A 17,422-nucleotide genomic window follows, 5' to 3' on the forward strand; every position below is an offset into this window, starting at 1 on the left:
GTTGGTTCTACAAAATGTACCCTGTGGCTTGTGCTAATACCCCAGAAGACCCTGTATTGTGGTCACCTGCTTGTAGTTATTGTTTAATACGTGAAAGTGCCTTAAAAAAATGCACTACCTTTACAAATATGCAAGTACAGAGTTTATAGCCATTTCAACTGATTCCCAGTTAGAGCAACCTACTTGGGTATGAGCTGGGCATATATTAAAGTTACTCACAGTAGTGACTAGAGTACTCATAGTCCTCTTTTCCTCCATCCTTGTGGGAGTCCCCCAACATGGGAACAAAACCTTTGGCAGTGAAAAAATGGAGCTTTCCCCTTAAAAGTTGTATAGCAAGTGGGGGCCCCCCTGCGCCAAGGCACCACCCTCCTGCTCCCCACCTATGTCCCCTTTTAACACATTGAACGCTTAAATACCTGGCTACACTTAATATATTAGCCCCTGGCATACATGTGGGGGAAGGTTGGTTGGGACGTATGGAGGAAAGTGGACTGAGTACTCTAGTCACTACGGTGAGAAACTTTGATTACTCATCCGTCCCCTTTCCTCCATCCTTGTGGGTGATTCCACTGAACTATGATGAAGCAATAAGGTTCTTCAGAACCGCCTGACCAAACTCCTCATTGTGCCTCGAGCTGGTATCTAGGAAATAGTGCTTACAGAAGGCTGACAGACTGCCCCAAGTAGCCCCCCTGGCTTATGACACCCCAAAAAGCATGTCTCAAACGTGACGTCCATGGCCTTCGCTCTGACTGCATGGGCATGAATCTCCTCAGCAACTGGTTTTCCCATGTCCGTATATGCCTCTGAAATGGCCTGGACCATCCAACAGGCAATATAATCTTTGGAAGCTTGGGTGCTGGGAGACAAAGCCCCTGAAAGTAATGAACAATGCCTCAGATTTCCTGAAGGATTTTGTCTGAGAGATAGAACTTGATGACTGTCTTGAGGACCAGGGGATGCAGAGCCCTTTCTGCATTGGACTGCTGGTTCTGGAAGAACACCAGCAGGCAGATTTCCTGATTCAAATGGAATGGAGAGACCACCTTGTGCAAATAATGTGGAGTGTGCAAGATGCCAACGTGGTGAATGGCTCACAGTATGACAACGCCTGCAGCTTGCTGACCCTATGCACAGAGGTGAGCGCCACCATTAGCACTGTCTTTAGTGTCACCGAGGCCATCAGCTCCAAGAGCTTGCGATGCAAGGTCGCAAGAACCACATGGAGGTCCCAGATCGATGCTGCCTATGCACCGGAGGAAAAAGCCTGGACAACCCCTTGAGGTGGACCTCAAACACCGCGCATGGCTGCTGAAAAAACATGCTCTGGGAAATTCTTGTGAGCCCCAATGGCCACCAAAAAGGTGCAGTAGATATCCACCGAAATGATAGAACGAGCCAGATGTTTAGAGAATGCCAGCACGTCATCCAGGGAGCAGGTGATGGGGTCCAGCCCCTTGTCACAAGCCCAGTGGCAAAACCAAGTCCACTTGCTTGCTCTTATAGTGGGATCGAGTAGACATCCTCCTGTATGATGTCCCAGCTATCATCCGAAAATCGAGCATGCTGTAGTCTCAGATGGTCAGGAACCAGGCAGCTCCTGCCTCGAAGCATCTGCTGGGGATTGGAAGATGGACAGGTCCCTGAGAGCACAATTGCAGCAGATCTGAGAACCAAGCCCTCGAAGGCCAGTGGGGGGCAATAAGTATGGGGCTGCAGCCCATCGACACCGAGAGTTTGCTAAGGGTGCGCTGGAGCAATGGGACAGGAGGGAACGCATAACATCTGCGGCCTTACCAGCCGATCTGGAAGGCGTCTCCCAGAGACCCCCGACCCTGTCCTACCCATGAAGCAAACTAGGGGGAAATTGGAATTGAGATGAGATTCAAATAAGTCCAGATCCAGAAAACCCCGGCGCTGGAACAGGAGCAACAAGGAGTTGATGTGTAACTCCCACTCGTAGGTGTTGAACCCCTAGCGGCTTAGCTGGCCTGCTTCTACATTGCTGTACCCCAGGAGGTGGACCACTGAAATCCATATCCCCTCTGTCAGGGCCCATTTCCAGATTGATACCGACTCCATGCACAGAAGGGGGAGTTTGGGGGGGACTGGTGCCACCCTGGTTGTTCAGGTAACACTTGTCGTGAAGTTGTTTTTCCTGACCAGATTCACCTTGTCCCTGATGAGGGGCAGGAAAGTCTTGAGTGCCAGGCACACTGCTCTGAGCTCGAGCAGATTGATTTAGAAAATGTCTAAAGCTCGAGAAAACATAACCAACTGTAAAAATATTAGTCACCCTCTCCCAGTCCCCCCACAAGAGGAATTTGCAAAACCATCAAATCCAAAATTTCAATTCACCCCAGTATCCATAGAAGAGATGGAAAAAACATTGACTAACATGAACTGTCCATCCTGCCCAGAAAATGTGTTCCCTCCTAAATGTAATATTCAATAACAAGTTTTCATCCCTTTCCTCAGAAGGATGGTTAATGCCTCCTTCAGAGATCGTAGTGGACCAGCTATCATAAAGATTGTTACAGTAACACCTCTTCAAAAAAAAAAATTCAGAATTAAACCAATAGGACCCTGCTAATCTAAGGCCAATCACGAACTGCAACTTCCTTTTGAAAGTTCTTGATAAGGTCGCTACTGAACAATTGCAAAATTATGTGGATAGAAACAATCTTCTACACCCACAACAGTCAGGCTTCAGAGGAGCCCACAGTACAGAATCTGCACTGTTAGATCTCCAAACTGAAATGCTGGCCATACTGGACAAAGGCAAATCGGGCCTACTGATACTCCTGGACCTCTTGGCAGCTTTCGATTTATTAGACCATCGGAAGCTCCGGGAGGCCCTGGAACTATCAGGAAATTGCTCCCACAAGGCTATTGATTGGGTATCTTCCCTTCTCCAAGAAAGACATTCCAAGGTCATATGGTGTGAACACGCATCTTCAACCAGGCCTGTAAACTGCAGTGTCCCACAGGGGGCAAGCTTCTCCCCGCTACTTTTCAACTTATACTTGCGTTGTATATGCATACTGTTGACACAACTAGGTGTATTTTTCACCAAATTCGCCGACGACACGCAACTGATATTGGAACTTAGCGGGAACTACTGCCAAGACAGTGAAAAACTATCTACCCTATACAACTTCATAGAAACATGGATGAAGGCGAATTGGATGTGCCTAAACGGCTCCAAGACCGAGCTCATGATTTTCGGGTCCACCAGCGCCAGAAAAAAGCTTGATACCTGTTATTCCTCATTTAAAATCAAAGAGACAGCAATTAAAGATTCCGAAAAAGTAAAAACCTTGGGCATCTACCTACAGGCATCACTGGGGGCAGAGGCCCAAGTTGCCTATCTCAAATGAAATTGTCAGTACCATCAAAGACTACTCCGAAACATCAGACCATTGCTCAACAAACAAAATAGCACAACAATTGCCAGGGCCACTATCCTTTCGAGACTCGACTACGGAAAACGCCCTCCTTCTTGAAGCCAGCACAAAGAACATAAAACAATGCCAGACAATTCAAAACAAAGCTATACGAACAATAACGGGCAACGCCAAAAGAGAACACATTTCAGGCGAGAGGAGGGACCTCCATTGGCTGGCCAGAGAGGACCGAATATTATTCGAAACCTTAACACTAGTCCACCGCTGTCTGTATGGAAAGGCACCTGAATACCTAAAGAAGCAATTCTCCTGGTATGAGCCAAATCGCAATTTGAGATCCAGTAACAAAGGACCCCTATGTGTACATCCCACAAAAAGAGCAAATGGCTTAGGTAGATCCTTTGCTACCACCAAATGGAATGAACTGCCCCTGAACCTAAAAACTGAAACAAATTACCTAGCCTTTAGAAAGAAACTTAAAACACAGCTCTTCAAATAGAACCCAAATCCTCAGTGTAGGCCTCAAACTCTAACCTTCATCTCTGTTGTCCTGTCACTTAGTCACACGTTTTTTCGTAAGCGCTCAGTATGCCCACGGCTTGCAGCGCTATATAAATACATAAATAAAATAAATAGGAGGGCTTTTGCCCTAGACCATGCACCATGAATCAAGTAGCCCTCCAGAGTAGCCCCCCACCCCAACCTGAAAGAGAAATCCATCATCACCACCAGAACGGGCTTCGGCCAGGTAAAGGGGGCTCCCACTGCCACATTGCCATCCATCAACCACCAATGAAGATCCGGGAGGAGGAGCGGGGGTATAGGGATCCTGTCCGACTGAGAACCTGTCTCCTGGTCCCAATTGGCCACCAGGTGGAGCTGGAGGCGTCTCATCTTAAACGGGCCTGCTGCACTGTGAGCATGCAAGATGCCATCAGCCCCGGGTGGTGCTGGAGCCACCATGGCGAGGTGGTGGAGTTAGCCAGAGAGTGGCCCCTTCGCCTTGTGGAGGGAAAGGAGCCTCTCGGGCATGGAGAACACCCACTGCACAGCCGTGTCCCAGCGCACTCCAAGAAGACCAAATCCTGGGCGGGAATCAGCTGCGACTTCCGTCTGTTGATGGAAAAGCCAAGCTTGTGAATAACGTCTGCCAGCCACTGGCAGAAGTGCACTGCCTCCTTGGGCAAGCTTGCCCTGACCAGTCAGTCATCCAGGTAAGGGTACAAGTGGTGGCTCTCCAGGCAGAGGAGACCAGCCACTGCATTCATTAGCTTTGTGACACGAGGGGCCGAATTGAGGCCGAAAGGCAGCACCTTGTCGTACAACAATCATGAACCGCAGAAACATCCGATGCGGCTGGTAGAGGGGCACATAAAGGTACAAATCCTTGAGGTCTAGGGAACACATCCAGTCACCTGCACACGGAGATTCTGCTATGTGCATAGGATTAATCATCTTGAAGCGTTCAAGCCGTAAAGACAGGATGAGAAATGACAGGTTCAGAACTACCCTCAGGCCAGCCTGATGTTCTAGGGCACCACAAAAATCCTGGAGTAGAAGCTGGAGCCCCGGTCTGACTGAGGAACCGGTTCCAGCGCCTGTATCTCCAAAAGAGAAAGGATCTCCCACAAAAAGCCTGCGACCCTATCCGATGTAGAGGAGGAGAGGATGGTAGCGGAAGACTGAAAAGATCCAAGGACTCTAGAAAAAACGCGTCCAACTGTCCTGGAAGAGAGCCAGCCAGCCCCCTACAGGTGAGCTGTGTTCCCCGACTGTGACATCACTACTTCCTGGCGTCTGAGGTGGGAGCGGAAGAAGGGGAGTGGAAAAAAGCACACACATTCCTCTGTAGCTTCCTCCTGTGGTCACTGGGCGACCTGTCAGGCCTCAGTGCATATTGGTCCCAAAACCCCTTGAAGCCGGTGTAAGCACAGGTTTGAAGTCGGTCCTGCCCGGATACTGAGGGAAGGACTTCTGCCCTGGCTTAATCAGGATGGCCAAGTAATTGGCGGTTTGTGTAGCGGTCTTCTTTGTCAATCGTCATCGGTGGATGAATGAAAAAGGTCCCAGCCCTCGAAGGGAAGATCCAGGATCCGCTCTTGCATATACGATGAAAATGTCTGCATCCACGCCATCCATCTCATCTCGACCCCAGGCCCAGCCCTCTGCTGGCTGTGTCAATGTGGGAGACTGAAGACTCCATGAGGTCCTGCGCAATCGCTAAGGCATCTGTCAGGCTCGAAGGAGGCTTGCCTCACCAGAGGGAGGTCAGGCAGAAACTCCCTGAGGTCTCGCCACAGCTTCTTGTTTGCCGTGACTAGTAGGGTGTCTGCATTAGCTTGCCGCAAAAGCAGCCTTGAGATGATGTAGCACCGTATGCCAAAATACTCAAGGACCTTGTCTTTCTTGGACAGACAGCTGGAGGTGGCGCCTATGGAGGAAGAGGATGAAGATGTTTAGAATACAGCAAGGCCGCAGCCACCACTGAAACGTGAGGCTGGGGGTGGGAGGCCAGGAGGACTGGCTCCCCATCCGCCAGCCTGAACCTGCTGTCTAATTTCTTGCTCATCTTGGAGCTGGCCCTGGGCTTCTCCGAGATTTTTCTCGCCACCTGCAGGATATCCTTCTGGAGCAGAATTCCTGAATGACTTGTGGTGCGCTTGCCCAAAACCTCTGCTAGTACTCCCAACTCCTAGGGGCTCTCCTCTGGATAGAAGAACCCCAAGAATTCTGCAAGGCCCTGAAGGTGGTCATGAAATGCCTTTACAGATGTAGAGGGTTCGTCATCCTGTGTGTCATCATCACTGTCATCGCCAGCCCCTCCTTTTTCCCCCAGACGGAGGGGAGTCTGGCCCTGGGACACAGGTGCCAGCGGGGTCCCCCCCTTGATCCTGACCCGAAGATAGATCCAATGGTTGCAGAGGGGGAAGCATTGGTGGTACAGGAGGAGGGGTCTGGATAGCTGGTAAGGCCTGGAATGGAGGAGGGACAAGCACCGGCACTGCCGGAGGACCCGGTGGAGGCCTAGGACGTACAACCTGCATAATCACCTCTTTGGACTATATCCTTAAGGAGCCCAGTCACCTGCGGGGAACGCATGAGAAGGAAGCACTTGAAGAAGCAGTCCTTGCAAGCCACTGGATCTCGAGGGGGCGACCCTCTGCAGCGATGTGCCTCTGTTCCTTATCAAAGCACTGAGGCGCGTGAGGCGTGTAGCCATAAGGCTGCAATGGGTAAATGTATCCCTGAGGTGACCAACTGCCTGTACCATAAAGCCTGCCGCCGCTTCCAGTGGGAAGGGGACTGGAACTTTCTTGCGGGCCCTGATACAAATGCAAGATGACCGCCAGGCTAGCAGGCTCTGCTGCGTGCTTATCCGCCATCTTGGGGCCTTGCATCCTGCCTTGGACTGGAGGCCGCAAAGGCCCTGTACCACTTACTGGCTCAGACATGGGAGGACACGCCTTGGCCCTTGAACCTGAAACAGAAGTGTCAACCTCAGAGATAGCTCCAGTAGGCCCTGAGCCCTCAGTCTGTTGGCCAGTAGTCAAATCGCCCTGACTCACGACCTCAGAGGTGGCTCTGGTAGGCTGTGCGCCCACAGCAAATGAGCTGTTAGTCCTGCTAGATTGTGCCAAGGACTGACTCTTGGAGGTAGAACACGACAATCCCTTGCCTCCTGGGGCCAACGAGGAGGACAAACTTGATCACCCCTCTGTGGTCCGCTCGGTAGAGCTCCCGAGTCCCTCTGCTTGTGAGCCGGTAGCCTTGACAGTCTCGGGTCTGCCAACGGATCGCCTGGAAGAGTCCCTGGGCCCCTCGGCCTGGGAGCCGGTAGCCTTAGCGGCCTCGGGTTTGCCAGAACCTGAATCCAAGGCACCCATGGGAAAGAGACTTCACACTGAGGAGCCGTACTAAACAAAGAGCCTACCTTGTCTTGACGTGGGGTCCTGGAGACAAACATTTTAAGATTACCTGGAGGAGAAGTGTGGAAGTTCTCCCTCCAACGTGACAACCGATTCTTCAATGCCCAGTGACCGAGAGTGCTGCAAGCCGTGCACACGTCCAACTGGTGGCTGGGCCACAGGCACTCAAGACCAAGTGCATGGATGTCTGAGGCCGGGAACGAACAGTCATTGGACGCACATCTCGTGAATCCTCCTGCAGCCGACATGCGCCGGAGAGGCACAGGAGGTGAAGAAGATTGAAAAATAAAACCAACTGGGAGCAAGTGGAAAGTTAAAAAATATCTGCGCTTAGATGGCATGTCCGACACCGTCAATGTGGAACAAGGTACCGAGGTGAGGCGCCGGAGGGCAGGGCCTCGGGGGTGGGGTGGGGGGAAATACTATGCCAGGATGGCCGCCATGGAAAGGAAAGGCGGGGCTCTGTACCTTCCTGTTCCATGGCGGCCAGCTGGGGCGCTCTAGACGGCAGGGCAGCAGCAGCACTAGCCGTTGCAAAAAGGTAAGGAGGCAGGGGTTTGGTGGGTTGGGGTTTGGTTAAAAAAAAGGAAGGCGCTGGGGAAAAATGGTCGACCATGGCGGGGAAAGCAGCCAGCGGTTATGCGGAATGCGGGCTGAGATCAGAGATTTCAGCCCGGGTTCTGCGAAACTCGATTGGTTGTGCCCCCCCATCCGGGTGCTAAATTAAAGTTACCTACCGTAGTGACTGGTGTACTCATAGTCCATAGTACTCTTTACTCCATCCTTGTAGTCATACCCCAACATGTGGATGGTAACGGAACCTTTGGCAGCGAAAAAATTAGCTACCCCTTTAAATTTAGTATAGCATGCAGGGGCGCAGCCTCAGGTGTGGGAATGCCCCGCCGAGGCCCGCCTACTGGTGCCTCACCTCAGTCCCCTTTGAATACATCAGACGCTTAGATATGTGGCTACACTTAGACATATTAGCTCTTGGCATACTAGCGGGGGAAGGTGGCTTGGACGTATGGAGGAAAGGGGACTATGGACTACGAGTACTCTAGTCACTACAGTGAGTAACTTTAATTACTCATTCATCCCATCCCCTTTCCTATTATCCTTGTGAGTGATTGCACCGAACAAGAAACATAGGGTGGAGCTGCGACAACCTGTCTCATATCTAGGATGAAGTGAAAAGGTTCTTCAGAACTGCCTGACCAAACTCTGCATTGTGTCTGGAGCTGGTGTCTAATGAATAGTGCTTACCCAAGTAACTGCCTTGCTGATGACTTTCCAAGAAGTGTGTCTCTGAAACTCGACGGCCATGGCCTTGGCTCTGACCGCATGAGCATGAATCCACTCAGGAACAGGTTTGCCCATGGACGTATACAACTCAGAAATGGCCTGAACCATCCAACGGGCGATGGAAGCCTTAGAGGCCTGAGAGCTGGGGGAGGAGCCCCTAAAAGTCACAAAACGTGCCTCTGACATCCTGAAGGATTTCATCTGAGAGACACAACTTGACGACCCTCTTAAGGTCCAAGGAAAGCAGAGCCCTCTCACCCTCTGACTGCGGGTTCGGGAAGAACAACGGGAGGCAGATCTCTTGATTCAGATGAAATGGAGAGACCACCTTGGGCAGGAAGTTTGGGTGAGTGCGCTAGAGGACCTTGTCATTGTGAAACGTGGTGAAGGGCTCGCGCGAAGACAATGCCTGACGCTCAGTAACCCTGCACATAGAGGTGGGATCCACCAATAAAACAGTCTTTAGTGTTCTCCAAGCATATGTCCACGGAAGCCATTGGCTCAAAAGGATTGCGTTGCAAAGCCGCAAGAACCACACAGACAGGGTATGGTCTGTGCACCACAGGGAAAAGTCTAGACAACCCCTTAAGGTGGGCCTTAACCACTGGGTTGGCTGCTGAAAACACATGCACAAGGGAGTTCTTGTAAGCCCCCATGGTTGCCAAATACGTACAGCAAGTATCCCCCTGAATCCTCATCCAGAGGACAGGCGACAGGGTCCAGCCCCTTGTCGCAAACCCAATGGCACAACCTAATCCACTTGCTCTTACACTGGAACCGGCCCGAGGGCCTCCAGGCCTAGGAAGCTCATAACACCTTGTAGTAGAATGGTCTGTCCCGACTAGAAACGACTTGTCCCTTACCAGGGCAAAAATGCATTGAGAGCTAGGCCCACTACCCAGAGCAGGTTGATATGTAGGAGGGCTTCCACCCCGGACAAAGCTTCATGGATCACATAGCCCTCCAGCCCAAAAGAGGAGTCCTCATCACCAACAGGGTAGGCTCCGGACAGGTGAAGGGAGGTCCCAGTGAAACACTGCCCTCCCTCAGCCACCAACGAAGGTCTGGCAGAAGGAAAGGCAGAATAGGGATCCTGTGTGACTGCGACCCAGTCACCTGATCCCAATTGCCCACCAGGTGGAGCTCATCTTGAGGCAAGCATGTTGAACAGTGAGCACGCAGGAGGCCATCAGGCCCTGAATATGCTGGAGCCACTGTGTCAAGGTAGTCGAGTTGGCCAAAAAGTATCCCACAACCTTTCGGAGGGACATCAACCTCTCGGGTGTGGAGAACACCCGCTGAATGGCAGTGTTCCAAAGGACCCCTAGGAAGACCAGTTCCTGGGACAGGCACAGATGTGATTTCCCGCTATTTGAGGGAAAACCCCAGCTGATGAAGGGTACCCACAAACCTCTGGAAGGAGTGCACCACCACTTTGGGTGACCCCGCGCTCACCAGCCAGTCGTCAAAGTACAGGTATAGATGATGACCCTCCAAGCGGAGGAGGCCCGCCACTGCGTTCATCAACTTCGTGAAAACCCGAGGGGCTGAGTTCAGGTTGAAGGGCAGCACTTTGTACTGAAAGTGGTATGACATAATCGTGAACCGCAGAAACGTCTGATGCAATTGATATATGGGCATATGCATGTACACACCCTGGAGGTCCAGAGAACACGTCCAGTTCCCTGCACATAGACACTCTGCTATGCGAGCAGGAGTAATCATCTTGAAGAGCTCCAGCGGTAAAGACAGATTTAGAAAAGACAGGTCCAGAACTAACTTCAGGCTAGCCTGGTTATTCTTGGGAACTGCAAAATTCCTGGAATAGTAACCAAAGCCCCTGCCTACAAGAGGAACCAGTTCCATCGCCTGCATTTCCAAGAGTACAAGGACCTCCCATAAAATATCCCGCATCCGATCTGACAGAGGAGGAGAGGCTGGTAGAGGCAGAGGAAGACGGAAGATTGTGGAGACTACGATAGGATCGACGGGTTGCTGAAAAGACTCTTCCAAGTGTATTGGAACAGAGCCAAACAGCACCCCCACGGGACAGCTGTGTTCCCTGACCCCCTCACTGATTCTTGGCGTCAGAGGTGGTGGAACAGAAAAACCTGTGTGACGTCCTCTGCCGCTTCCTTCTGCTGTCGCTGGGCAACCTGTCCGGCCTGTGTGTACCACGGTCCCTGAAACCTTTGAAGCCAGAGACGATTCAGGGTTTGAACTCGGTCCTACCCTGGGATTGAGGGAAGGACTTCTGACCTGGTTTTGTCAGGATGGCCAAAGACTTGGCAGCTTGAGTGGACATTTTCTTCTTCATTAATTTGTCACCCGTGGACGGATGAAAAAGGTCCACACCCTCGAAGGGGAGGTCAATAATCCCATACCGACATCAGATGAAAACTTGGTGGCGTGCATCCAGGCCGCCGTCCTCATCTCGACCCCCAGACACAGCCCTCTACTGGCTGTGTCAATGTGGGAGACCGAAGACTCCATGAGATCCTGCGCAATGGCCCAGGCATCTGCCAGCCCGGCCTTGAAGGGTGCCTGTTTGTCCAGGGGGAGGTCAGGCAGAAATTCCCCAATCTCTCACCAGAGCTTCTAGTTAGCCACGACCAAGAGGGAGTCTTTGTAGGCCTGCCGCAGATGCAGTCCTGAGATGGAGTAACAGCGCTTTCCCAAGGACTCCATGACCTTGTCTTCCTTGGCAAGTGGAGGTGGCTACTGTGGAGGAAGACGACAAAGACGATGGTTTAGAATACAAGGTGGTGGCCACCACCGAGGAGTGAGGCTGTGGGTGGGAGGCAAGAAGGACTGGCTCCCCGTCTGTCAACCTAAACCTGTTGTCCAACTTCTTGTTCATCTGGGTGTTGCCCCTGGGCTTTTCCCAGACCTTCTGTGCCACCTGCACCACGTCCCTCTGCAGAGGGATGCCCAAGCGGGTTGTGGTGCGCTTCCCCAAGACCTCTGTGAGCACCCCCGACTCCTGAGGGGCTTCCTCTGGAAGAGGGACCCCCAAGAACTCCGCCAGACCCTCGAGGTGTTCATGAAAGGCCTTGACGGATACAGAGGGCTCGTCATCCTGGGCATCCACGTCATCAATGTAATTGTTTCCCCCCTTTTTTACAGGCTGAGGGGTATCCAGGCCCTGGGTCACATGTGCCAGCGGTGTCTCCCCCCCCCCCCCCAGACCGTAGCCACAGAGAAGTCCAACAGCTGTTGAGGGGGAGGCACAGGAAGAGGTGGAGGAGTCTGTATGACCAGTAGAGTCTGCAACAGAGTAGAGATCGCCAAAGGGAGGAGGAGGAGGAACAGGAGGAACCCTCAAAGGAAGGGGCCTGGGCACCATCTGTAGAATGACCTTCACAATATCCTTCAGGAGCCCTTTCATCTGAAGTGAACCCATGAGGAAGAGGAAACGTTCAAACAAGCGAGCCTCACTTTCCGCCGACACCATAGGAGCCCTGCCCTCTGAGGCACTGGGCCCTTGTTCGAAGTGCTGAGGCGCCCGGTGCGAGCATCTGTGGGGCTGTGAAGGGTAGATGTACCCCTGAGGGGACCAGAACCTTGATCCAAAGGATCCGCTGCCGCTTCCCGGAGGAAGGGGGCTGGGATCATCCTGCAAGGCCCACTCAATGGGTGAAAGGACCGTCAGGGCCCGAGCTGAATCTAAAATGGCTGCCTGCCTGGCAGGCACTGCCACGTGCCGCTTTGCCATTTTGAAACCTTGCTCCACGCCCAGGGTGGGAGGGCGCAAAGGTCCTGGGCTAAGAGAGGCCTCAGGCATGGAAGGATACAGCTTGGATCTTGCAACCGAAGCAGAGGCATCGACCTCAGAGAGCCCTCAGGTAGGCTGCTGAGCACTCGGCAAGATGGCCGGTAGTCAGAACGCCCTGGAAGACTGCCTCGGAGCAAACTCCAGAAGGCTGGGAGCCCTCGGTACCCGTGCCGGTAGCCGTGCTGGATCTAGCTGAGGAACAACTTGGAGGTGGCACTCGACGGTCCCTTACCCCCTGAAGTAAAAGAAGCGGACAATCCCAATTGTCCCTCCGGGGACAGCCTGGTAGTGGTCCCTGGACCCCTTCAGCTTGGGAGCCAGTAGCCTGGAAGGCCTCAGGCCTGTACCCGGACTACCCGGTAGGCCTGCCACAACCTGCATGTGATGAACCACAATCCATAGGAACCCCAGGGAAGGAGTCCCTGTGTTGTGGAGCTCCGCTGAACAGAGGTCCTACCTTGTCTTGACGAGAGGTCCCAAAGACAAAGTCCTCAAGGTGTGGAGGAGAAGTGTGGATCTCCTCCCTCCATGACAAACGATTCTTCAATGCCCTTTGACCGAGAGCACTGCAGGCCGCACAAGAGTCCCAGCGGTGGTCGGGCCCCAAAAACTTGAGTCAGAGTGCATGGGGGACTGAGGCCGGGAATGAGTGGTCGCAAGAGGCACATCTCATAAATCCTCCTGCAGCCGACATGCTGCCGGGAGATGAGGCACCGCAGGGAAGTAGAAAATAAATGAAAAACAAGGGGGGAGCAATCAGAAAGGTAAAAAAAAGGTCTCTGCGCTGGCTGCCAGGTCCGAGAGTCCGTTCAGGAAAAGGGACTGAGGTGAGACGGGGCATCCCCTGCACGCTAAACTAAATTTAAAGGGGAAGCTGATTCTTTTGCTGCCAAAGTTTCCGGTACCATCCCCATGTTGGGGGATGCCCACAAGGATGGAGGAAAGGGTATGGGACATATTGGATAGGCTCCCTTAGCTCCAACCCTGGTAGCCATCCGCAGATTATGGCAAAGTGCACGTAATGTGGCAGTATGAGCCAAGAAGAGCAAGAAGGGGTAGGTGGGTTGCATGTAAATCTATGGAAGATACCAATGCTGGAGAACAGGAGTTACAGGTAAGTAACTTATTCCTTCTCCAGCAATGGATCTTGCATAGATTCACATGCTGCGATTAGACTACAAAGCAGTAGCACATAAGCCATGCTGGGCAGAGGCAAGCCCCTTGTACCAACACACCATATGATACACTGACCTTACACAAACAGGTTACATAGAACTGCCTGGCCGACTCTGGACTGTGCCACAGGATCTCTGTCAACGCAGTAAAAGCATGTAAAAGTGTGGACAGACCTGCAGGTCACTGCCCCGCAGATGTAGAACAGGGGAACCCCTGACAGGAACGTCATGGTGCCCACCCCCCTGGTGAAATGTAACCTGAATTTTCCTAGAGGAGGCCTGCCAGCCTATTGATAGAAAGAAATTATGATGAAATCCACCTGGAAATTGAACACTTGAAAAGTGCTTTCCCTACACCAGAGGGACCAAATCCCACAAAAAGTTGAGAGGTCTTCCGGAAAGACTTCACACAAGTGGTGTACTTTAAAGCACCCACAACATCCAAGTAATATAAAGATCGCTCTGCTGGAGATCCCGGGGATCCGAAGAAAACTGGTAACACCACTGGTTCATTGAGGTGGAATGCTGACGAAACCTTGGGCACAAATGATGCATTAGTGCATAGGACCACCTTGGACTTGTGGAAGGTAAGGAACAGCGTCTTGCAAGAGAAAGCTTGGATTGCGCCAACTCTTCGTGCTGAAGTGATGGTGACCAGGAAAGCAGCCTTCCAAGAGAGAAACTTGAGTGAAGCTTTATGTAGCAGCTCAAAGGAGGACGCATGAGTTTTGATAGAACCACATTCAGCTCCCATGCTGGGCGCTTGGTAGAAAGAATGAGAGACCGTGGAGGAACTCCTTGACAAACCAGCGAGACCAAAGAGAAGACGTGGAAGAAGAACGGGTGTACCATGAAACCGCTGCAAGATGCACCATGATGGATGAATGTGTCAAACCTGCCTGCGCCAGACATAGTATGGAAGGTGATTTTTTTGTTGAACGGTAAAAGGGTCCAGTCCAGACCTCGTGGTCCACACCAAATGGCAAAGCGTTTCCATTTGCTAATGTGGCAGGCGAACGTGGATGGGGCTCAGGCACAAGCCAAAATGCTTCTGCAGTCACGATGCAATGGGATGGAACCGAATTATAAGAGCAAAGGAGCAAGGCAGTCCGGTTGAGCGAGGCTGGGTCTTGATGGAGGACTGCACCCTCGTCCCTGGATAGTAGATCTTGCAGAGGATGAAGCCTCATCAGAGGGACAGAGGCTAGGGACAAAAAGTCAGAGTACTGAACTGTCTTGGCCATGCAGGGGCCACTAAGATCAGTTTGCACCAATTTTGTCTGAACATGCCCAATACTTGCGCCACCATGGGTTTTGGGGGGGAAGCAAACAGGAATGAGAAGGCATCCCCCAGGCTTTCCGTATGTGGGAACCTTCCGGTAAAAACCATGCACTTGTTCTCTGAGGCAAAAAGGTTGATTTCCAGAGTGCCCCAGCGATGGAAAATCCAGAAGAGTTGAGACTCATTGAGTTCCCACGGAAGTCAGGAGACGAGTTACCTGCTGGGGAAATCCTTCATGGTGTTCTTAACACCTGTGAGGTGTAATGGAATGAGGAACATGTGGTGTTTCAGTGCCCAGAGCCGCAGGGCCTGTGCTTCAGTCAATAATAGGGATCTGGCACCTCCCTGCTTGCGCACATAAAACATTGTGGTGGTGTTGTCCATAAAGATACAAACCACCTGATTGCTGATCTGCGGGAGGAATGACTTCAGCACCCAGAAGATAGCCCGGAGCTCCAGAAGGTTGATAAAAAAGTGTATTCTATTCCTCTGTCCACAATCCCCTGGCATGAAGGTTTCCTGTAAGTACACCCTAGCCCTCCAGGGGGCATGTGTTGTGACAGTGACTTGGTGAGGGGGCAGTAGAAATGGGGCACCCTGATCCAGGTGAGATTGGACTGACCACCATTGCAGCGGCTTCTTGAAGTGCTGTGTCAGTGGAACCTCGTCCTCCCAGGAACCCGACACTTGCCGCCAGTGTGCATTGAGGAACTCCTACAGCAGTTGCATGCACAGTCCGCAGTTGTCCAGTATGGGGATGCAAGAGGACATCATTCCCAGTAGGGACTTCAAGAGGTGGACAGATGCGTTTGGTAAGCGGGAGAGCCATTGTACCTTGGTGAGAAGGGCTTGAACCCGCTCTTCTGGCAGAGACGCCCTGCAGGAGCATGTGTCTCGGCGTGCACCTAAGTAGAGGGCCTGCTGAGATGGGGTCGGAGAGGAATTTGGATAGTTCACAGAACCCAAGAGATTGCAGGCATTGAATGGTCTGAGCGGTGTGCTGGGCTGCCATGTCGAACACCGCATCCCGCCCCAGCCAGTCCTCTAGATAGGCATCGACACGTGTGCCCACCCAGCACAGGTGGGCCACTACTGAGCCAAGACCTTCGTAAAAATACTTTGGGCCGACTGAAGCACGAAGGGTAGGGCCTTGAATTGCTAGTGGCAACCTGCCACAATAAAGCACAGGTAGCGGCGGTGTTTCCGGTGGATCAGGACGTGGAAATGGGTATCCTCTAGGACTAGGGACGCTAGAAAATACCCTTCTTATAATTGGAACAGAGCTTGCTGCAGTGTTACCATTCTGAAAGTTTGGTCTTCAAGAATTGGTTTAGTACTCCAATGTCTCGTATTGGCCTCCAACCACCTAACCTTTTCTGTACTAGGAAATACCTTGAGAAGACACCTTGTCTTTGTTGGTCGTGCAGCACTTTCTTGAGGGCACCCTTGGATAACAGACAATGGACCTCCTGCAAACAGATGCATGTGTTTCTCAGCTTTCTGAAGGAGAGGAATAGTGGATGGCCGCGTGACGAACTCCAGCGTGTGGCCCTGCTGGAGAAGGGATAGCACCCACTTGTCGGGGGTGATGTTCTGCCACCTGTGGATGAACTGCAACAGACTTCCCCCCCACTCGGGTTTGAAAATGGATTGGCCGGACCCAAGGCGGGTCAGGATTGTTTAGCCAGTTGGGCCTTGGTGTGTGAAAACCTTTGTTAGCACTGATTCACCCTGTAGGCTGGCAACTTATTCCTGTAAATGGCCGACATGGAGTAAGAAAGGGACTTGTACAATGATCGGGACTGGTAGGCAGGTCGGTACTCCCGTCTAGTTCTTGAGAAACTGGATTTTCCCCAAAGCCAAAGGACTGGCGCCTCTGCTGCAATGTGCCCTGAGACTGTGTAGTGTCTGTCTCAATGGACTGCAATGTCTCGTCCACTTTCTTGCCGAAGATACCAATGCCATTGAATAGCATGTCAACCACCTGCACCTGAACCTAAGGCCTGAAATTGGTAGCCTTGAGCCAATCTTGTCTGCAAAGTACAGTGCCATTCCCCAATTGCCGGAACCTGGGGTCAGCGATGTCCACAGATCTGGATATTGCATCATCAGACACTGCCTCTTCTTCACAAAGAAGAGCGAAAGCCTCCTGCTTCTTATCATATGGTAGGAACTCTAGGATGGGGCCCATCTTGAACCAAAGTTCCTGGGCATATCTGGAGAGAAAAGCCATGGCTTTGGTTGTCTTGATGGTTGTGGTGGCTGTCATAATCACCCTCTTCCCAAATGCGTCAAGACACTTCCCTCCTTTTTCCGGGGGGACCGAATAGGGAGAAAGGTTGGCGTAACATTTGCAAACCTCTGCCGATACCATGGAGTCAGAGTAAAGCCACACATGCCCACCCGGCTGTGGTGCCGAAGGGTCGGGCAACCTGTACTGCAGCTCTGATAACGATTTTAGAGTTCCCAGAATGTCCCACGAGACATCTCTAGGAAGTGCAGGAGAAGCTACCCCTGGTGGTGAGACTGCTTGAAGTAGAGTAACGTGAGCA

The sequence above is a fragment of the Ambystoma mexicanum genome, chromosome 7q (assembly GCF_040938575.1).
Source record: "Ambystoma mexicanum isolate Mex_15411 chromosome 7q, UKY_AmexF1_1, whole genome shotgun sequence".
NCBI classification, from domain to species: domain Eukaryota; kingdom Metazoa; phylum Chordata; class Amphibia; order Caudata; family Ambystomatidae; genus Ambystoma; species Ambystoma mexicanum.